Source organism: Gallinula chloropus (genome assembly GCF_964237585.1).
Source record: "Gallinula chloropus genome assembly, chromosome: 4".
Lineage (NCBI taxonomy): Eukaryota > Metazoa > Chordata > Aves > Gruiformes > Rallidae > Gallinula > Gallinula chloropus.
The window spans coordinates 36,566,664-36,584,287 of record NC_140088.1 but is presented as its reverse complement, the minus strand read 5'-3'; the positions used below and the strand labels follow the sequence as shown (position 1 = coordinate 36,584,287).

The 17,624-nt window shown below is 44.2% G+C and overlaps 1 long non-coding RNA gene across 1 annotated transcript in view; it reads left to right on the top strand.

Moving 5' to 3' along the window:
* LOC311190683 overlaps window positions 1–17,410 on the top strand; it is a 63,746-nt gene extending 46,336 nt beyond the window's left edge. The window contains exon 3 of the long non-coding RNA XR_014617232.1: window positions 17,346–17,410. This is a non-coding gene — a long non-coding RNA (uncharacterized lncRNA). The remainder of the gene's footprint in view (window positions 1–17,345) is intronic.
* Window positions 17,411–17,624: the final 214 nt, after the last annotated feature.

The window sequence follows — 17,624 nt, the reverse complement described above, 5'->3', positions numbered from 1 at the left end:
ACCTGACTGGAACGGATGGAAGAAAAGGATTATAGATTCTGCTTACTCCAGCTTGAAACTCTTGACAGCACCCAACAGAAATGATTCCCTGGCTGCATCTGCCATCTATTCTCCACTCAAAGCAGGGATTTGTTCTTGGTGACTGCTGTCAAGTTGAGAACGACAAGCCTGAGTTTATATCACAGAACAGCTCTGTGTTTCATGGGTGTTTGGGGCTTTGTTTATTTTCAGCTGAATTTCACTTTGGAAACATGATCAAATCCCTGAAATACAAGGGTCCTGCTTCCTTTGGGCATGAGAGATTTGTAGCGGTATGTGTGGCAGGTGGAGTCAGGCAGCGTGCTTTCCTTTTGCATGATTTTGACCAGGTTCATGCTGCTATTTGTAGAATCCTCTTCTTGTTGGGCTAAAGCACTTCAGAATTTTAGGGCTTGCTGCTCTTTTCTGTTTTCCCATATTTTTTCTTCTTCCCCAGCCACCTCCTCTTTTCTCTTGCTCCATGCTGAATGAGCCCAGTTGCTCTTGCCCGCATCTGGTTTTTGCACATGTTGTCAGCACGAAAACCTCTCTACAGACCAGTCTTGAAGAGGACAGGCAATACCAAAGAGTTGATGGGTATGTTTTGCCAGGCAACCAACCTGGGCCACTTAGCCTTGCTGGAGGGGAGCAAGGGGGCATTTTCTGCGCCCTCCCTTGCTGATACCTGAAGAGAATTTTTGCTGCTTTGGTTCATTGGGGGAGGATGCTGCTCCGGGGGCTTCCTGACTTTGGCAGAACAGGCTGTGGTTGCAGATCTGTTGGGTGCTGTTTTCAGGAAGGAAACACAGAAGTGAGAAAACACCCATGTTTTGTTGGGAATACAAAACTGTATTTAGAGCTCACTTTTCCGTCTTGTGTTGAGGACTTTATGAGTTCAGATGAGTTTGGGAGCCTGTTGAAGTTTGAAGACACAGCATTTTGTTTGGAAAATACGGTATTTTGTTCTGAAGACAATATGGATAAAATGCAGTACTTGGAAATAAATGTTTTAGAGCTGAATTTCTTAAGGGAGATGAATTATTCTCTCTCGCTTTCTTGCTATTGTTTATGCTGGACTAGGAAGACAAATTAAAGTGAGACTGCAGTGTAAGGAAATGAGAAGACTCTCTTTGATCCCAAATGCTCAACCAAGAAGCATTTGCCAGCAGTGCCAAATGGGATGGATGGATTTGTCAAGTCCTAGATAAAGGCCAGCAGGGCCTGGAACCAAACAAAAGGAGGAGGTACCATACTATAAACTTGGATTCAATATATTCACTTTTAATCTTCTTTTACCTACATAATATGAAGGTTATTAACCTGACTGCAAAAGGACCTACTGGGGAGTCAAGTGTCACATGGAGGGGATTATTACATTTTGAAAAGAATTTATGCCAGTGACTGTAACATAATAAAAGTATTAGGTGCCTCTTTAGATCTTCTCTAAGTGGTAAAGAAGCATTGATCACCCGGTGTGATGGGGGTTGGGGAGCTTGTTTTTGATGTTTTAATACCAAGTCAGAAATGAGAGTTCAGAGTTGTTAATGAAAGGAACACATACATTTATTATTATTCCTTTTTCCATCTTAAAGAGACCAAGAGGGAGTTGGTGCAGAGGGGTGAGAAATAAATCATTAGCATCCTCACATTTGTACTGCAGATTAATCCAGAGAAATGAGGCTGGTGGGTTTTAAGCCTCTTGCGTTTTTGCCAGGTGAACTTTTTAACTTGATCCCTCATTTTACTTTTTTCTAACCAGAAAGCCTTCCACTCATGGATTTAAAAGGTCATGAAGCTAAGCAGAAATCAGAAGCTGATTTATTGCATAAGTACCCTTAGCAGGAGTTTTGGATGATGCTGTTTGAAAGTTACTCTGTTTTTTTATATCCCCCCTCCGCTTGCCTTGTGCTCACTTTGCTGAACCTCGCAAGGTTCTCAGTGTAGGAATGACTTTCTGTTTGTTCCCATGTAAATGTCCAATTCGGGGGGCTAGGGGGCTGAGGTGGCAATTCCTGTATTATTTTATGCTGGCCTCAATATGCACATTTTGTTTCTCCTGCCGTCAGTAGATCACAGGGAATCCTTACAGCTGTCAGCAGAGCACAGATCTGAACAAGGCTGTGCTGTGCCAGGGAAGGGAAAAGGATGGCTGTTGCAGTACAACAGAGTGAGGGCTCTGGCTGAGGAAGCCGTGCTAGGTATTTAGAAATGCATCTTTAGTGGAGACACAGAACAGAGATCCTGGCTGCTTGTGAACACTTGAGATCCCCTAACACGTGTTACAACAGCAAGCACCTTAGCCAGAGTATCCAGGGTAATTAGTCAGTCTGCCTGCATTCCTCTTGCAGCCTCAATTAATTATGAGGCTCTCTTTAACTTCTGGTCAAAATCGTTCTGTAGTGATGTTGCAGGATGTTAACCAGCTGCCACCTACTGCTCCCATCGATACTTTATAAATACTGTACAGAGGACTTGAAAGCAAGTGCTCTTGCTCCTGAGCGCAAGCTCCGCTCCTACTGATCTCGTCCCCCTCTGAGAACTTGGTCTAAGAAAAGGAAGACACGACCCTGCCTTTACTGGCAGCAATTACAAACGCTGCAGCAAGCGAATGCCTCAGTATGCTTCAGGGGGAAAGCTGTTGCCTTTAGTGTTTCGTTCTTTACCAACTGAAATAGGAACACAGGCCGGCAAAGAGGCGCATAAGCAGATTCAGTGGGAAGAGCTGTATGGAAATACATCTAGTGGTGGCAGTTTCTTGGGCAAGGGTTGACAGGGAAAGTAGGTTGCATCTTTTATTAGGCCTATTGATAGTGTTGGGGGAGGTAACCTTCTAAATATGCAAATGTGGTTTCTCATGTCTCAAATAGAAGCATCAGCCTTCAAAACTAAATAAATACATGTTGAGAACACTTCCCCTGAATTTAGCAAAATTATGTTAATTACTTAGACCATCTGTTGGAGAAAAATGTAGCTACGGAGCTGGGATAGGTTAGGGGTATGTTAGTGAGAGAAGGGGTAATAAAGTTGTTAGTCTCTAGGATAGAGTCAAGTGACCATTGTAAAGCTCTGTGGGAACTGAGTTTTAATTCCTTGATTTTCCTGGTGATGTTACAGTTCCTTTTAAAAAGTAATGTTTTAAAAAAATTTTTTTTAAAGATACATTTTCTGTGAGGACCAAAAAATGTGATGTGCAACGTAGTATCCTCCTGACAGCAAAGTTCCTTCGTGTATTAGGAGGATGAGGCTGGGAGCTTCCTCGCCTGCCCCCCAGCCTGGGCTGGGAGAGCCCCAAGGTGTCCCGGGCAAACTTTGCCCAGCCTCTGCAGCTCAGGGATGTGAGAGAGTTACACTGCAGCTTCATCCTAAGGAGATGCAGGGCAAGAAATACAAAGGGGAGAGTTAAATCAGTCACCTCAAGAAGTGTGGCTGGTTCCTAACGGCCAGCTGGCTGAGCTTTTCAGCCTGACAGCATCTCTTCTTAAACACGTCGTGAAATGTTGAAAAATGGTTTGGATGTCATTATTGCACTGGCATTTCTTCAGGAGGAGCTCTCTGTTTGTTTAAATAAAGCTCCAAAGGAGGTGTTTGTTGTCCTGGGACTGCCTTTGACTCGCGACCCAAACAGGAGAAGAGAGTGTCCAGGGAAGGGACATCACAGAAGCTTGGCTAAGTGCTGGCAGAAATGTGATTAATCTTGACTAGACAACCGTGCCAGAGCCAGTTCCAAATTGTTGGACTCCACACATAACACGTAGTATATTTGTGACCACTCTCCTGTCCTTTTCAGTTACCTTCTCTCTCTTAATTCCAAAGACATTAGTCTTGATTCAATGCTTCGTTATACCACATTGATACGCTAATGTAAGCTGTAATCTACCCTTACTACAGCACTTAGTACCAGTGAATCTCATGTGGGCCAGGAGAGGTACAGTTACAGAGGAAAGCAGTACTTAGCAAAAAGTAATTGTCTGCTTAGGTTGCCCTGCTGCTTTTCTGCAGATATCAAGTCACTCCTCAAACCAAGTTCTTCATCAGGTCTTGTACCTGATGTGAAGGAAAGAGTACAAGTGTTTGAGACCCGCTTGTAAAACATACAGGAAGTATTATAAGTCTCATGGTTGTTAACATTTCCCCAAATGGTGTAACTTATGGAAAGCCGTGGAGATGAGATGTTCACTGCAACAAGCAGAGAGCTGTAAACCTTTTAGGAGAGACAGGTGGTAGAACCCCAATTGGATGAAGGCACTTGACGCAGTGAAGAATAATAAACCCCTCAAATTGTTTGTGAGGGAGATTGTTCCCCCATTCTGCTGCTTTGTTTTCTGTGATTTATCAAACATGGTGGTTTATCAATCTTCTTAGAGCCTCGCAGACCATCTACTGTAGTTCTCTAATTTCAGGTCAAGAGGAAGGGAATAAAAGCTTCTGCGTGAAACAAAGGATGTCACTGTTCTCTGTTTTACCAATAGAAGAACTGATAAAGTAAACAAAACTCAAAATTGACAAGAGAAATAGAACCATGAAATTGTTCTTTCATGTTGCGAAATCTCTGTGGCAGTGGTGGCTCCTGCCATTTTCTTACTGAGGTCAAGGGAGCCTAATGCTTTTAACAGGATCTGTGCCTCTGGGAATTCTCTGCTTCAGCATGAGACCCTTCTAAAAATGTATTTCCTGTTGCTTCTGGAGTAGATCTCATCACAGTTGAACAGAGCCAGCTTTCCTTGTGTCCCACAACCCAATGTTTTCCTCATGAACTGGAAGGCTCCTGAAGTTTCCATCAGGAAGTGCTGCTGTGGACCTGGGGGACTGAGGCTTCTTGGCGGCTGCTTGCTGCCTCTTCATACAGTGCTGTGGCAAACCCAACAAATAATTTACTTATCAGTGCAGAAAGGCCACCAGTCTTCTTTTTCCAATGTCACGTCCAGCTTGGGATCCTTATCTTGCAGCTCTTAGAGAGTTCTTAGGGATTCTTGGAGAATCCAGCTCTAAGAGGGTTTTTATGTTGGTCTTGGTCTTGTTCTTCCAATTGGACATTAGTAGCAAACCAGGTACTTTTTTAAAGGATTGAAGAGGATTGTCCTGCATTGAATTGAAGGTGTCACTGCTCTTCTGCAAATCAAGAGAATGAAATTATTATCTGGTATGACCATCAAGGAAAATTAAATTGAATAATGACAGTAATACATTCAAGCACAGATTCATTGACGTCAGATTTTGCTCAAACTTGGTGAGAGTGAATCAGACTACTCAGCCATCAAATGTCATCATCTTGCTTCCATCACTTGCTAATGGTTTTTGCTTTGAGGATCAGCAGAATGAGAACTAAAAATATTATCCTCATACTCTTGATCAGTTACAGAATATAATACAAGAAAGAAAATGCCTTTTCAACCCCGGGTATAATTAATTATGTCTCTTCACGATGAATCATAAATGTTCTTGTGATAGCTACATGAATAATTTGTAGCAATTTTAAAATATCATTTTCTATGTAAGTTCTTCTATCGACAAATTTTCTTTGAACTGCTTACTGACTTCTCAATTGCATGAGTTATTTGAAATTATTCATAGATTGTTTCTTGGTTTGCTGGTTGTTTACAAGCAATTCCTTTTTAGTATTCAGTGGCTGGTATTCAAGTGTTCAGCTTCCAGCTGCACAATTCAGTTTGTATTTTGACACATAGGTCACACAATAGTATTTCTGTTCCATGACTAAATGCGTATAATTCATAAGATTGAGCTTCTTGCACGAATATTTTCATTGAATTACAAAATTCTTATTCTGCAGACATTCTTTAACGTTTGCATAAAAAGAATTGTTTCAGTTTCTGCTGGTAATCTTATTTACAGGGTATTTATGGAAATATTAATACACAGTGGACAGTACCATGAATGAACAAATTTGCTGTAAAGCTTAAGCTATGCACACAGCTGCACTTTTATTACTTTAACTCTGTTTGCCCGTCTTCCTTCTGTGATATTAAAATAGTCATCTTTGTCATACTTAGGTTTTCCCCTACATGAAATTAATCAATTATCTGCAGAAGATCCACGTATGCATTGTTAACGGTTATAAGCATTCTCTTGACCTCTGTCCTCAGTACTGGCTGCCCCCTGCCTTATGCCTGTGCTTCCATCTGATTTTAAAAAACCTTTTTCCTCTTAAATACTCCTAGAACCCCACCATTCTGCTTAGAACCACAGTACTGTGAATATAGAATCAGTAGATAAATAAAATCCAACACACGAACCGGACAAGCTAAAGCCATTAAAGGAGTAATAGCTGGCCGCTCTCCCAAGTCCTAGTCTTTGGTCTGTGATCTCACGGGTCCTTTCCTCCTTCGCTCTCTCCAACTGCTCCCCCTGATCTGGAGGGAGAAGATAAAAAGTTTGCCAGAGTGGAGACGTTTTAGTCCAAGGACTGCGCTGAAAAGCCACGCAGAGAGCAGGTCTGAAATTCCTGTATACATTTCTAACATAACTGAAGGGCGTGCGCTTTGGCTGTTCAGAGGTAAGGGAAAACCAAAATACAACGTTGCATTTCCATTCCTTAGCGCATGGGCTGTTTTCAAAATACGTCTCTGTTTTTCTTCGTGTATTCAAAGAACCGCAGCGCGAGGCGTTGTGAGCCTGGCCTCTGGACTGCGTGTGCTGCGCTTCCCTACACCTCCCGCAGGTCCCCGGGGCTCAGGAGGGTGTTTATTACAAATGAATGTTTAATGTCTGCCTTGAAGAGCTGCTTGTCTGGCGTGGATTTTCTGGTTGCTGTGCTCTGGGAACATGGAGGAAGACCCTGTTGAGCATTATCCAGGCACGGAAAGGCACTCTCACATCATGTGGCTGTTTTTTAGGGAGGGCTTTCTTGTCTTAATGGTTGGCAGACCATTGAGCAGAGGAGAGCTTGGTGGGAAGATGATGCTAGTTATTTGGTTTGACTTTCTTCATTGCCAGTTAGTTCCTGGTGTGGGAGTCCACTGACTGTGGGCCGTGAGGACAGGGAAGGTGAAGGAGATCCCTGACTCACCTGGCTCTGGGTAAGCACAGGACAGTATGGCAGCTATACAAAGGAGGTAGTGAAGGGAAATAAAACTCCTGGTGAGCCGAGTGCTTCCTCCACTTGTCTTGCTCCTTGTTTCCTCTGCTTGTCTTGCTCCAGAGGCTAGGTCCAATGGGGAGGGAGGTCTCTGGTTCTAGACACTTGTGCTGTAATGTTGCTCTTGACTGCTTTCTCCTGGGATGTCAGCTGGTGCCTGGACTTTAGTTGTCCTTCTCACCTGCCTTCTTTTTATCAGAAAATATTAATCAGCTGGTAGAAATTATTTATTCATGGTCCTAGCTTGAGCTGTCTGCAGACTGCTACAGCTTGCCAACTGGTAGCCAGACATTAGAGCTGACTTAAGTAATCATGGATTATAAGCACAACTTTCAGCAGGTGAGTCAAAAGTGAACAAAGGTTGCCCCTTGGAGGACCTCTCTTCACATTACCACAGCTAGGAACTGCTTTCTGAGGACCTTTAAACACCTAATTCAACCCAAAGTGAACTATAGCTGTCCAGAGCAGGCAATGCTGTCTTAGTGGCTATGCCGTAACTGTGCTGGGAGCCTTTCTGTGTGACCCAGAGTCCAAAAGAGATAACGTAGCAGAGAGTTTTTGTGCAGTTGAGTGTTTCCTTGTCATGATTTCTAGATTGTAATCTCTGCCTAATTAGCTGGGATGCTTCCTCCTGTAGACTCTTGTGGAATGGTGCAGTCAAAAGCCAAGGGCGAGTAAAAGCTCCGGTGGTTAACTGCAAGTCTAATATGCTGTTTTAAGCTCACACCCTGTCTTAGTCAAACTCTTACAGGTAGTGTTGGTCTTTCCCCTGTCTCTCAATCTCACTGTTTCTAGCCCAGTACAAAATGCTGAAGTGCTGATACACTGTTTATTGAAATGCTGAAAAAAAATCAGGCTGAAATTGGAAAAAAAAAAAAAAAAAAAGCCTGGGGGAAGGTCAGGCAGAAGGCAAGGTGCAAGGCTGTGTTCACTGCAAAGGCATTGAAGAGCCTTGCTGGCAGCTCTGTAGTAGAAAAGCAGTCTGTACAGTCTCGCGTGGAAGGAATGGCCTCTGCAGTGGCAAAGAGTATTTGCAGTCCCATTGTCAGGAGGAAACCTGAGAGTCAGAAGCTCTCTCAACTGCTCAGGCTGTTGTGTTTTGACTTCCACGTCCTCTTCTGTGACCAGGCTCCAAAAGCAACATAGCTGATAATATCAGTATTTGCAGTATTTTGGAAACACTTTCATAACTGTGGGGTAAATGAACAAGGCAAAGGTCCCACAGTTTATTTCACTGGCACATAAAAGTTTTGGGAATGGGTCAAGAATTCTTTTGCTTCACTTGAAACACTTTGAAAGCTCCAGGTTTTCAGAAATGGCTGTGCATTTCTACATGCTTTGAAGACTATTGGTTACCCACCTTGAGACAGTTACATATATGTGTCCCCAAACCACTGATCACTTCTGAAAATGTCCTCCCTACCTGTTTGGGATCTGATGGTGCTCCCATTACAGACATGGAATTGTCATTTCCCTTGGCTGGCCCTCCTCCTATTGTGTTCAGCAGGCTCAGAAATGCCTCTTCACTAACTGCCTAACAAAGTCCTCCAAAAGGATGTTCCTTGGCAGTACAGTGATTTTCAACAGAAAAGACTTTCTCATGTTTTTAATAACTGTATTAATAAAGCCAGGAAGCGATGTGTCTTAGCTGGCACGCTGTGCCAGTGAACCAAAGAGCTTGCTTTCTGCAGCTTTCAGAGAGATGGTGCTCTGTTGCTACAGCTCTGGGAGCTGGATTCATTCAGTGCTGTCGGAGAACACGCAGAGTATCATGTTCTGCCTGTTGAATGAGAGGGCAGAAGAGAAAACCAGAGGGGCGGATTGGGGGGGAAAGCAGCTGATGAAAAACATTTGGAAACAGGGACATGGCCTAGTAATGAAAGCTGGGATGAGTTCTCAAAAGCACCATCTTGAGAAAATACCACCAAGAAATAAATAGCCGTCTTCTCCTTAGTCCGTTCTGATGTACTACAACTTTGCTGAATGCCACACCATACAGAATGACTTTAAGGTGCTTGCACAACTGAGCCTTAGCTAAGGGAAGAATTACCTCATCTCCCTATTTCTGACACGTGCTGGAATTGCTAATACATTTACGGGTAGTCATGTTTCTTTTGGACCATGGAAAAGCTCTGGCCATTTTTACATTGCATTCCAGAAAAAAAGTCTGTTAGATTTGCTCTTTCCTGATGGACTGGTGATCAGAAGTTCTTTCTTTTATTTTCCTGGAACATGTAGGGAGTAGAAGGTAAAAAGAAAAAAACGAACACCCTATGTGTTAAAATATCACTATTTAAAATCTTTATTTTTCTAAGAGAGGAAGAAGAGAATGGATGCACCCCTTTGCCTGGTGCTAACTTGGAGTTCTTCCTTGCTGCAGTTTGTTTGGCTGAGCCTGTATGTTCTTCATCCTCTCCAGTTAGTGTCTTTCTGTGATGAATAGGTGCCTTTCTGTTGTGCGGACAGAATACATGTTTTTGAGCCCTTTAAGGTTTATGTTGTTAATAGTATTTATATTCCGGCGTCTGATTCTTGGTACTTGAAAATGTAGTAGCTATTTCTGCAGGGCTCAGCTCCTGATTTACTACAGTTTCCTCCCGTGAAGAGCGCTACTTCACAATGACAATGTAATTTCCAACCAAGCCAGGTTAACTCTGTTTCCATGTGGGGTATGTGTCCTGCATGTCCTAATAAAGTTTCTTCATGGATATGTTTAGAGCTGCGCTGACTGGACTGACTTGGACAGGAGTTGTATTTGCACTGCACCCTTCTGCTGCAGCCTTTATCCAGAGGTTAAGTGTGGGTATTTGCAAAAATCAGGTATTTGTCATGGTTTATTATGCACAGCTAGAGCCACCTCACGTTCTGTGAAGAAGGCAGTTGAAAGCAGCAGAAGGTGTAATGCTGAGTGACAGAGGTTAGGGGGATGCACCATGTGGGCCAGGAGACCTGACCTGATCAATGGGGAAAATAACGAAGGATCTGAAGGGACAGAGTAGGTTCCTCCGTGTCTTGGAAAATAGTATTCCTTTTCTCTTTGCATTTAGCAATCTGATTTCGTGTGCTGATCACAAGGTTAGTCTGAAGGGCTGAAACCTTTGAGCCATGTGCTAGATGTTTGGAGCATGATGAAAATGCTGGGATGCATGGTATGTAATAGCTTTGTTACTGTGGTCAGGAGGATTTAGATGGAGTTGCAGGCACTGGAATGGAATTTCACAAGCTTTTACTCTTCATTTCAAGAGGATAATGGAACAGCATTGCATATCCTTTTCCATAACTCTCTGTGGCTTTCTCTTTGGCCCTTACCATTTGATTATTGGGTTTTGTGTGCTTTTTCCTCTTGAAATACTGCTGCTAAGTCCTTCAAAATTATTGTGTCTTTCAAGAAAAACAATCAGGTCTTAAGAGGCTTTTTTATTGGGGGGGGGGGGGGGGGGGGGAGTTGAGGGAGGAATCTGGCGATTGTTTCAAGAAAGGGGATCTGAAGAAGAGAAAGCAGAGGTATCAGCTATGCAGAACTTACAGCCAACCAACAGAGCGCTCCAACAGGGAGCTAACACAACTCCATGAAGTTCTCCATTCTGTATTAGCTTTTTCACTGGGAAATCTTTTGAAGTACCAGAATCCCCCCACATGTACTGTACATTACTGAGTTTTATGTGTAAGAGTATATTTGGATCTCACACCGTGTGAGGAAGCTCATGGCACCTTCATGGAGTAAGGTTTCCTAAGCAGGATTCAAAGCCTTTCCAAACTAACCTGACTGCCGGCAGATGTTTGAATTGCTAGTAACAGCCATACTGCTCCACGTACAGCGTGTGCTGCCCTGCCTTGAGCGTCTGTTTTCTTTCCACCCTTGGATGCTCCCATAATTCTGGGAACATCCTGCCCAGAGGTGTCAATGTGTCTGCTCAGGTGAATCTGAGGAAAGAGAAACAAGAGGTAGATGAGAGTCTTAAAACCCCCTGATACAAACCAGCTGGATTGTCAGAGCTAATAGAGTGACAGCTTGAGTGTGAATATCCCAAGTGCCGTGCCGCAGTATCCCAGGGATCAGCCAGTCCTTTATTCAAGGGAAGGGGAGAGAGCAGCAGCAGCAAACCTAAATTAACAGTTCAAGCTGACAGAACGCATTATTTCTGAGTCAAACAAGAAAGAATAACTTGAAAAGCAATTAGAGTAACTGTTGTTGTTTATGGACTACAGATGTTTCAAACCCAAGAGGAGCTAAGGAAGTAGTGGTGCTTGTTAAAAGATGATGTAAAATGATTGAAAATTGCTATTAATAATGTCAATACTTCTGTTAGGCAACCTGCTTCCTCAGGACGGGGAATTTAATCCTACTGCTCAGGAAGTGCCATCCAATTCTTTTTTCAGTAGGTTTAGGGCATTGAGGGCATTTGGATTAATGAGAGGCAGAAATGGAGGTAAAATGCTCCATTATCCTTAGCCTTTGGTAAGCCTGGGTAATTAGCAAAACCTTTGCAAGAAGTATCTTTCATTTCAGTGTAATTGCAAAATAATTGTCTCATCTGGTTGGGATATTGTCTTTGTTGATTGATAACACAAAGGTAAAACGCGAAACATCTGCTTCAGAAGGACAGGCGCTGGCTTAGTTCTGACTGAGTTGGTCAGCTGAAAGCCCCCACAATGAGGCATATTAAAAAATGAACAGCACACACCAGCATTTGCTGTTCATTTAAAGGGGAGAAATTGGCCCCTTTGGGGAAGTGTTTTTGGGTGTCAGCTGAGAATTCTTTGTGCTCATTTACATCCAGAATCCTGAAACCTTCTCCCCCTGACAGTGAGAAGGCATATCAGCACACTGGGGATTTTTCTTCTAAGGATGTACTTTACAAGCTGTAAAAGAAAAAAAACTTTCAGGGAAAGACAGGAGAGTGAGAAGGGACAAAACACTGATCTCTATACTGAAGGGACAGGCTTGAGACTGAAGTTACTCCCTTCTTGGCTCTGTCACGAGCTTCCTGCCTGATTTTTACCACTGATACCACTTCGCATTTCTACTTCCCATGTGTAACAAGGGAAATATTAGTATTTCCTTTTTCTCTGCCTTTTGTCTGTTCAGGCCAAAAGCTCTTTGAGCAGGGTCTCTGTCATGCTTTTCTTTTTTCCTCCTCCTTTTTCCCACACAGCCTAGTTCAGGGAGGGCCTCTTGGGACTCCTGTGATATGAATAGTAACAAAAGGCAGGAAGATGTCCAAAGGTGTTTTTTTTGAAAAGTGGACGGTAGTTTATTTTTTTTCTTACTCTTTTTTATGTGGGTGGGTTTTTTTTTTTGGGGGGGGGGGGGAACCTTCACCTTAGTAGCCAGGGAAGTTAATGCATTTCTGAAATGTAGCTTTTAGTAACTTGGTGCAGTTTAGTGTGAAGCTTGGTTGATTCTTCATGTAGTGATCCCTATTGCAGTGGTTACATGAATGCATTGCCGCTTTCCTTCTTACTATTGACCCCAAATTGGGTAGTCTTTCTGCGTCGGGGATGATAATCTGTGTTACTTTGCTGGAACTGCATAGTACTTGTGGGTGTTAGAACAGCCAGCAGCATGGATGAGGAAGTCAGTAACGTAAAGGATGGGCAGTGTCTGATCTCATCATTTGATGTACACCTAGACATGTTCTGACTGAATCACAGAATCACAAGATTGGAAAAGACCTTTAAGATCATCATGTCCAACCATTCCAGTCCTAAGCTAAACCATATCCCTAAGTACCTCATCTACCCTTTTTTTAAACACATCCAGGGAAGGTGACTCAACACCCTCCCTGGGCAGCCTGCTCCAGGCCCCAACAACTCTTTCAGTAATTTTTTTTTTTCTAATATCTAATCTGAACCTGCCCTGGCACAGTTTCTTGCTATTTCCTTTTGTCCTATCTCCTGTCACCTGGCTCCCCTCAGCCTCCTCTTCTCCAGACTAAACATCCCCAGCTCCCTCAGCTGTTCCTCATAGGATTTGCCCTCCTTCACCAGCCTGGTTGTCCTTCTCTGGACTCGTTCAAGGACCTCAATGTCCTTCTTATGGTGAGGAGCCCAGACTGTTCTCACTCTGCCTACCATGTTGAGGAAATCTCTAAACACAGGTTTCAGAGGTGAAATTGGATGTTTTGACCTACAGTCTCCCTGGGCATAGTTTCTGTGGGAAAAAGTTACTCTGCTAGATAGGAACCTACTGTTCATTCATAGGCGCCGTGGTGATACTCTTTTCAGCAGGGCAAACTGTGGTTTGCCCAGGGTCTGATCTGTAACTGGAGCTGCATCTGCTGCTCCTGGGAATGCCAAGCTTTGCATCTGATCTGGAATGCCAATGAGCCCGTATAAAGCTGTTAATGTCTGTGTGAGGTTTTTTAGTCCTCATTACCAACCTGATAGAAAGATAATTCCTCAGCTGCTGTTGCAACCTGTGGGATTTTACCCACTTAATTAATTTTCTTTCTTGTTAAAGAAGATCTCTTTTTATGCACAAGAAGCAGCGCCTGACTTGCTTTTGAGGGACTCTTCTCATGTCTGTATCAAAGGCACAGAGGCCCCAGAAGTTGGAGGGTGAGCCCCAGGGGGAGCATGCTTGTGGAGGCTGAACTTGGAAGCTCTGCAGTGTGTGCTGAGAGCAAGCTTCTCGGTGGGGGGAGGACAACCCAAGTCTGTGCAGCAGAGGGGACCCCTTCCCCACTCCCCCCCTTTTGCCACCACTCAGCAATAAAATGGAAGCTTGTGATGTGACTAAAGGATAGCAGACTGCATGCTGGATGCCCACTGAGAGTTAAAAATGCCAGCCTGCACCACCCTGCCCAAGCTTTCAGCATCAGTAAGCTGTCTATGTAAATAAATACACATATCAAACAATAAGCAGATGCCTTTTTAACATGCGGTGTTTTGGGCTGAGGTATTCCTTTCTTGTGCAGCTCATCTCAGCATCTGTCAGGCTAATGCCAACTCCACAGTTCCCTTTCAGTTGCATCTAGTGTACAAAGATTTCTGTTGTGGTAAGTGTAAAATATAATGAGGAACTGGCTTGTTTTACATCTGTTTTGGTGTTACTTGTGATGTATAAAATGTTAAATGGGAATCCTTTGTGTTTCTCCTGATCTCGGTGTCAGTTTATAGTGCAGACTCTTGTTCCTTATGCTTGATTAAGTGGCTTTACACAAGCATGTGTGTAATTGTAGCAGTATATGAAGGTGGAGGGAAAAAAAATGTTGTTTGCAAAATATACTGCTGTCAGGCCCCCAAAGCAAATGAACATTGAAGTGGGGAGGAAGCTGTGGTGAGGGTTGGGCTTAAAATAAAAATTAAAAAAGAAAGTTTAATTCCATCAGATTCTCTTGAACCCCTTTAAATCAAATCAAGCTCAGGAGCCACAAAGTCTAAAGCCCTGAGAGTTGTGCCTTAGTGTGGTGTTGTGGAAGAGACACCCAAGAGCTGCTAGGGTGGGTCAGGGCTTGGTTAATCCAGGGTCTTGTCTCTAATAGCAGCCAGCAGCAGTTAGAGACTGTAAGGTCGGGGACAGGAGAAATTCCACATTGAGCTTTTGTTTATTTTTGTTGTCATATTAAAAATGTATTAAGCCCAGATGACCCGTGTTCTACTGGCTCTACTCCTCTTTGAAGCTTCACATACAGCGCTAAAGGAGGGCTGCATCCCTTTGTGTTGCTGTCCCTCTGTCCTTCTGAATACACCCTGGATGCAGTCCCTGATTTTTATTGTCGGTATTCAGGTTTCCCCTGTGCCGCCGCCTTTGCTCTAGTCAGATGCAAAGGAATCACATTAACTAAAACAAAAGATCAGACTGTTTATGCAGGCAACAAGTCTTGAAGATAGCTCTCTGTCAGGCTTTTCTGCTGTCTGCCAGGAGGAAGGAGAATATTCCCGCTGCTTCAGACACTCTCAATTGGATTAGATATAAACAAAGCAGGGAGGGGGGGGGAGAGGCATGATCTTGCACTGGAGAGGAGGATTTAGATGACCTGAGATATCTTCTGCTTCTTAATATTCCTTGAATAGAGATGATTGAAACCTCTCATCTGAGCGAGCACACACAGAAGACAAAATACAGTATTAGTAACCCTAAATATATTAGAACTCTCTGCTTCTGATGACAATGGTACATCAGCTGGAATGGTAATAGGGGATGAATGGGTTTTGCCTACACAGACAGCAAACAGTTGTTCTTCCATAATGGAAAGGGAAAATTGGTACTAAAAATGCCATTGAATCAAATTTTTGATGACTGTCAGTACACCTGCTTCTGACACCTTCCATCTCGTGGTTTCAGAGCGCTTTACAAATCTGAATAAATTAAACTTTGGGTTTTTTTTTTTCCTTCCCTGTCTCCAAAGGCTGCAATACTGATGTCTGAAAGGACCAGGACCATGCTCAATGATGCAGCAGACAGTTTGTCCTGTGCAGAAGTATATGGATGTACGCATTTTCTATGTGTGAGCACTTGGGTCTCCCAAATAGTGACCCTTCCCCTTCAAAGAAGTGAAGATGTGGCTGGCATATGTGTATTTGAAATGTCAGGTTGCACAGGGCAGGGAGGAAGCTAGTCAACAACCACAGGAAGATGAAGCTCAGCTGAAAGCATGCGAGCCCACCAGAGACAGGGGCAAGGAGAACAGCTGCCGAAGTGCCTCTTCGGTGGGTCCCTGGTCTGCTCACTAGACCCCATTGCTCCTCTGGTGCATTGTCAAATGAACGGCCAGGGTGCAGAGTGCTCCTCAGCAGGGTGTCTCAGGCCGGATGCAGTGTGCAGCACTCTGGTGTCCCACAGCCCTCTCCACTGTCCCAGGGAAGTGTGGGGAGTGTGAAAATAGCACTTCTGTGGAGGAGAGCAGGGGCTGCTGAACCCACGCGCATGGCTGGGATTTCCTTTTGTGTGGTCTGGTGTGACGTCAGCGCTTCCCAATCAGCTTGTTAGTGGCGTTGTAATCTGCTGGCTTGACAAATAAATGCTGCCTCAGCTCAGTGTGGCTGGCTTCTCTGGAGATCGTGACAGAGAAGGGGACCTTGAGATGTCCAGCTGCAGACATCTCAGTGCCTTGGAGGACTGCTTGTGGAGTTGCTGTGAAAGGACTTTCTCCCCCAGCTTTTTGTCATGACCCTGGGAGGAGCTGGGGGGGGGGGGGGGGGGGGGCAGGGGGTGGGAACTGATGCTCCCTGATGCTGCATGTGGACAGTTGGCACTGGCTTTGAGATGCTGGAGGGGCTGGGCAGTGTACAGAGGTTTGGTTTCAAAGGAGAGCAAAGCAGCAAGGTAGACTGCAGAGGAGAGAAGTAATGTTATGAAATGGATTTGCGTGGCGCCAGCTTCATATCTGAATTAGAGCTGTCAGGGAGAATGAGATCCAGACTCGGTGCTGTTCTCCAGAGAGAAGCCGTTACAGAGTGATTGCTCTGTTAAGTGCTGGCTCCACCTCTGTGTCCTGGGTCTGGCTGACTTCTGCAAGGAGAAAACCGACAAGATCTGGCATGATCTTTCCCACTGGCCTTTTCTGCTTTTCTCCAGGCTCTGATTTACCTTCTTTCACTTGCATATTGCTTTTACCACCTGAGGATGTTCCACTGAACCCTTCTCCTTCTGGCTCCATTGGTATCTTTGTTCCACCCTTACCTACCTCTTAGCTCCATCACTTTGCCCTCTTAGCATTTCTGGTGCCCTCCATTCAGCATACAGTAGTACTTTAACGTCTGTCCACTAAGTGCACGTGTATGTGCATATTTGTTGCATAGTATGTGTGTGTATGTGTCTCAAACATTTAACTGCTTTGATGTTTTACACCCTACTCCATCCTGTGTTCCTGGACTTGCTTTTGAGGGACTCACAGTATGTTCTGTGGCGTTCCTGTCCTCTCCTGTTTCCCTGGTGACTCTCTACTGCCGCACTGGGGAGCGGGAGGGGGAGATGAGGAGTAACTGTTGCTCCACTCTTTTGGAAATAGTCTTCTTCCTCTTCAAGCCTTCTGGTCAAAAGTCCTTTTCTGCCCCATCTAAATGGACTGGAAAGTAAGGAGGAAGATTTTGCATTCAGTCCGGGCCTTGCCGAGGTCTTCAGGGTCTCTGGCATACGTTTCCCCTCCTCTCACCTTCTTTGGGTGTGCAAGAAAGAGTTGACCTTTACCTAAGTGGGAAGAAGTGACTAAAGCAAGGTCACAATTTCCTTCTCTGGCTCCATATGGAGATGTGCATCTTAGGCATTTGTCATTGCTGTTTCTGACAGGTTGACCAGCCTGGATCACGGTGCTAGGGACCTGAAAACAAGGACCCTGACTGATGCGAGTTTAGTACGACCTGACTTCTTGAGAAGACTCAAGTGTTTCTCTGAAGGCCTGTCCCCTCAAAGCAGCACACAGGTAAGGCAGAGCATGCTTCTGATTTTGGGCTCTGCTGCTTCTGGGCTCCGGTTGTGCAGCAGTGGACGAGCAGAGGATTTTTTTTCCCATTTATTTTGCACAGGAGGGGCTTTACCACCTCTGCCCATCGTTTTTGTGGGGGTGAA